This window comes from Rattus rattus, chromosome 16 (assembly GCF_011064425.1).
Source record: "Rattus rattus isolate New Zealand chromosome 16, Rrattus_CSIRO_v1, whole genome shotgun sequence".
In the NCBI taxonomy this organism is placed as follows: domain Eukaryota; kingdom Metazoa; phylum Chordata; class Mammalia; order Rodentia; family Muridae; genus Rattus; species Rattus rattus.
Genome location: NC_046169.1, coordinates 11,989,542 through 11,995,185, shown reverse-complemented (window position 1 = coordinate 11,995,185; position 5,644 = coordinate 11,989,542). Strand labels below are relative to the sequence as shown.

Genomic DNA, 5,644 nt, shown 5'->3' with positions numbered 1-5,644 from the left:
GCTGGAGGTGTGGCTCAGTGGAAGAGCCCCTGCCTAGAATCCCCCAGGGAGGGGCTGGGGGTGTGGCTCAGTGGTAGAGCCCCTGCCTAGAATCCCCCAGTGAGGGGCTGGGGGTGTGGTTTAGTGGTAGAGCCACTGCCTAGAATCCCCCAGTGAGGGGCTAGGGGTGTGGCTCAGTGATAGAGCCCCTGCCTAGAATCCCCCAGTGAGATGGAGACATGGCTTGATACAGGAGGCCCTGGGTGCTTCACTCTTAGAACTCATAGAACCGGGTTAGTAGAGACACACAAGCCTTAATTTCAGCCACTTCAGACCGGGAAGCTGAAGGTTCAAGACTCATCAAGCTTGTCCTTGGCCTCAGTAAGGTCTCGCCTGGGCTATGCTAGACCCTGTCTCAAAAATAAAAAACAAAACCAATAATAATAATAATAATAATAATAATAATAACAACAACAATAATAATAATAAACCCTGCAACAACAACAGAAATGTTACACCCTTTTTCTTTAAGGATCCTTGGAGATGGCTCAGCAGGTAAAAGGGGTTACCATCAAACATGACATCAGACGCTTCAATTCCCCGGACTCTTGGATAGAAAAAGAGAACTGCCTCCTGCAAGTTGCCCTCTGGTCATCACACAGGGGCTGGGCACATGTGTACCTGCCCTTCCTCATCACACATATACACACGATGAATACATGGAGTTTCTAAACTTTCAAAACACACACACACATATACAACCCCCCAGAGCTGCCCAAGAGGGTATATGGTTAGTGTCTATTCTCAGACCAGACCTAGAGTGGACAGTGGACACTGTTACATTCAGAGTGGAAAACACAGCATCCGCAATAAATGATGGCTTAGGTCTGGGGTCCCTATGGATGTACTTTTTTAAAAAAAAATAAAACTCTTAAAATGTATTAAACCCTGTATGTAAAACTACAGACGTGGCCTACTATCCTTATACGGCTGTTTCTACCTTTAATATTGACAAACCATAGAGAGTCCACTGTGCTATTATGAGCCTGGAAAAGTGTCATCACAGATAACAGTAAGGTTACCCCTGTCCTCAGTGAAGTAACTTAGAAACCGTCACTCAGAACAACTCTTCTGATTCAAACAAAGACGATTTTGAGACAAGTCTCACTAGGTAGCCCAGGCTAGCCTTAAACTTGCCAAGTAGCCTTGGCTAACCTCATCCTTATGATCCACCTGCATTTGACTCTAGAGGTCCAGAAACCCTATTTTTTGAGCCATTTCTGATGATAAGAATCCAAGCTGCATATCTCAGTGTTAACCAGATTTAACATGATGGCCGGCACACAGGAAACAAAGCTAAGCCCACTCACAGAGCAAAATGTTCTTGGCATGACAATCTTAAGTCAATGTCTCATCATGGCATACGAACTCCCCAATGTCTGCTTGATGGATCACCACAGTTGCTATGGGGTCCACTTTTCTGCAGTCTTGGGTAGTCTTTGCTGCCACCCCAAAACCCAAAGGAACATTTGTGTGGAATAAACCACTACTCCCTGGTACTGAGACATGTTCTCAGTGATTCGACCCAGACCGGAAGTCAACACATGGTTTCCATTCAGGAAGGGTTGCTCTGCCCCGGGCTTTATCCACACTTTATACCTGGCATAGGGCACAAGCCGAGCCGTAACGTGCAACCGGAACTTGTGGGTCTTAGTAAACTTTCCGAAACCTGTCCCCAGTGACATTAGCTTATCTCCCGAGACGTTGGCGGCCAGCTTCAGGGTCATCTCACTCACGTAGTACACTCGGTTGTTGTGCGTCCGGAGATAGTAGGTGCCGTCCGGTCTGTCAGCCAGGAGTTATAGATTCTCTCCAATGTATTTCATAATCTTCTCAAACATTACCCAGGTCTCTTCTTCAGTCAAAGGCCCCATTTTCCTGCTAGCTTGTCTCTTGGGATCCTTGAGTCTGGAGAGCCTGGGTGTACTTTTTACGCTGTGACATTCAAGTGCCTACCATATCCACCAAATGGTTTAGACCAGTTACCTTTTCTAAGCCTTAATAGTCCTTCTACTTCATAAATGGCGAGTAAGAAGCCCATCTGTGCTCTCAGGGGCTAACCTTTCAAACACCTCCTGAATGCTGGGTTCCAGAGGCTTCTGCCTTCTTTGTGGGTGAACCTTCTCACAAAATACTAAAGCTTTTCTTCCCACAGAGCCTCAGCCTGCTCTGCTGTTCCGTGCCAGGTTGTGGCAGGGTTGTCTTCGGGACCGCACCAGCTGCTGCTGCGTGTCTTATGTATATTTTATCATGAGCTATGCCTCTCCGCACAGCCCACATCTGGACTTCATCTTTCCCGTTGCGATACCCTGCTTCCTTAAAGGAGCCACCAATAATGAAGCCACATGGTCTATTTAGAAACAGAGACTCAGGGAGAAGCTCAGTGAGTAATGTCAGTGCCAGAGTTCCAGTGCCAAGACCCAAGACAAAACGAGCATTGCAGCATGTTGCCGTCATTCCAGAGCTGGGGAGGCAGAGCCAGGAGGGTCCCTGGAGCTTTCAGTTAGTCTAGCAGAGTCAAGGAGCTCCGGCTTCTGTGGGACACTGTGTCACAAAAATAGGACAGAGAGCAGCTGAGGTGGACACCTGGCATTGACCGCTGGTTTACACACACACACACACACACACACACACACACACACACACTGGGACCTTCACACTCACACACGCACTGGCACCTTCACACACACATACACACACATGCATGCATGAACACACACACACAGACACACACTCCTACACACACAGACACAGACACACGCATACACACACCCACACTTACATGTGCACTGGCACCTTCTCTCTCTCTCTCTCTCTCTCTCTCTCTCTCTCTCTCTCACACACACACACACACACACACACACACACACACATGAACACACAGACACAGACACACACTCCTACACACACAGACACACACACACACACACCCACACACACATGCACTCACGCACACACACACACACACACACAACCACACGCACACACACCCACCCACACCCACACACAGACACACACACACACACACACGCTCACACACACACACACACACACACACACACACACATGCACACACACACACACACACACTCACACATGCACCTTCACACACACACACACACACCTTCACACACACACACACACACACACACACACACACACACACACACACACACACACACACACACACAGTGAGAGAGGGAGTAAGAGGGGGAGAGAGGAGGGAAGGGAGGGGGATTGGAAATGTATTTTTTCTGTAAATGAGACTCTGAACTTTTTTTGTGTATTCGTGGGTAGCAATCTGGCATATTCTGGAGAGGGCTTTGCTCCCAGTCCCCTTGCATCAAACCCCAGGAGGAAAAAAAAAACAAAATGAAGAAACAGTGAACTGAGAGGATGACAGAATGGCCTTTTCAAACACAGGGGTTCTAAATCCATCTGTGGTGGCCACAAATGTGATCTGGCACCTATGGGAAACTGAGGCAGGAAGACTTCAGATTCAAGGCCAGCCCAGACTTCACAGTGGGACCCTGTGTGTGTGTAGAGGCCAAAGGTCAACTGTAGGTAGTGTCTTAGTCAGGGCTCTATAGCTGTGAAGAGACACCATGATCAAAGTGACTCTTATGAGAGAAAGCATTAATTAGAGGCTGGCTCGCAGATTCACAGAGACTTGCTGGTTATCATCATGGTGGAGCATGGTGGCATGCAGACAGGCACAGTGCAGGAGAAGGAGCTGAGAGGTGTAGGTCCTGATCCATGGGCAGATCGAGAACGTGTGAGTCATGCTCAGTCTGGTGGTCGGTCTTTGAAGCCTCAAAGCCCACCCTCAGTGATACACTTCCTGTAACAAGGCCACACCTTCCAGTCCTTCCATTTTTTTTTCAACGAATGCCTCTCTCTGATAAGTAAGCATTCAAATATATGTGTCTTATTCAAACCACCCCAGACATGCTCTCCACATGTCTCCTTTACGGAAACAGGGACTCTCTGTGAACCTGGAGCTCACTGGATCAGCTCGGCTGCCTAACCAGCAAGTCCCAGGCATCTATCCAGGTCCATCTGCCTGGCACTGGGATTACAAATATGTACCACCACACTCAGCTTTGTTCTGCATGTATATGTTGTATGCATACATGTGTGTGGGCATGTGTGTATATGTATGCTCACACTAGTGTGTCTGTGTTTGTATGTCTATGAATCTCTATGTGTGTGTCTGTTGTGTGTGTATCTGTGTATTTGTATATATGCCTCTGTGTGTTGTCTCTCTCTCTCTCTCTCTCTCTCTCTCTCTCTCTCTCTCTCTCTCTCTCTCTTTCTGTGTGTGTGTGTGTGTGTGTGTGTCTCTCTCTCTCTGTGTGTGTAGTGGCCCAAAGCTGACTTCAGGTGTCTTTCATGATCACTTTCCACGTTGTTAGTTGAGGCAAGATTTCTCGCTGAATGCAGAGCTCTGGGAGTCCTGCTAATGTTGTGAGCCAGCTTGCTTCTACCTCCCTCTGCTTCTGATAAGATTCCAGCCGACCACAACATCTTCCCAATTTTCTGTGGTGTCTTGGGATCCAAACTCTGGTCCTCATACTAGCCGAGCAAGAACTTGTGGGGATCCAGTCCATGAACCGTTCTTTCTACTTCTCCAAATCCAGCTTATATAGCAGGTTCTGTTTATAAAACTCAAGCCCCCATACCTGCATGGCGAACCCTTCACTGATGCAGCTGCCTCTTCAAACCTCCCTCCCAGGTTTTGGAACGTGGATGAACATATTTATTTCGACAAGAAGCCTTTGGTTTCTGCGCTAGGCACAGGGCAAGGTGTGGTCCCGTTCAGGAAGGTGTTGCTTCCTCCAGTGAGGGATCTATATGTCCATTCATTTTACATGTATACATTGAGTGTTACTGCATTGTTTTAAAGGAGGTAACATAGTGTGCAAATCACACAAAATTCACTGATCAATAGAAACAAGCCCTTGCGAGCAACTGCACCATATCTGCGATCATGGAATATCGTACTGAAGTAAATTCGTTAAAATTCCTTTTCTGTAGCTAGATCTCTGAAGTTTTAACCACCTGAGAGGATGAGACAGGAGGATCCCTTTAGTTGAGGAGTTTGGGTTCAATATAGGTAATACAAGCCATACTACTAGAGAGAGAGAGAGAGAGAGAGAGAGAGAGAGAGAGAGAGAGAGAGAGAGAGAGAGAGAGAGAGAGGTCAGAGACAGAGAGAGAGACAGAGAGAGTCAGAGACAGAGACAGAGACAAAGAGGAGACTTATCTGGAAAAACATACATATATATGTGTATGTGTATAAAAATATTTATATATATAAACTATCATTCATCTACAAAGACAAAAAGCCATTTTCTGATAAACAATGAAGATGTATTACTAGCAAATAAGAATAAATCGAATACAGAAGAAATACATGAAAAATAAGAAATAAGGAATAGCACAAATTTCATAAAATACACAGTGTAATGAACTACTTCATTTAAGAACATTTTTTTACCTGATCTTACTGTATAATTCCGGCTGATTTCAAACTTGTAGTGCTCCTGCCTCAGACTCTCATGTGCTGGGACCACAGGTGTGAGACAACATTCCTGACCAGAAT

General features: G+C 46.4%; 1 pseudogene; it reads right to left on the bottom strand.

Annotated features, from left to right (window-relative positions):
• Positions 1–1,377: 1,377 nt before the first annotated feature.
• LOC116885719 lies at positions 1,378–1,913 on the bottom strand (annotated as a pseudogene).
• Between the last annotated feature and the right edge of the window lie 3,731 nt (positions 1,914–5,644).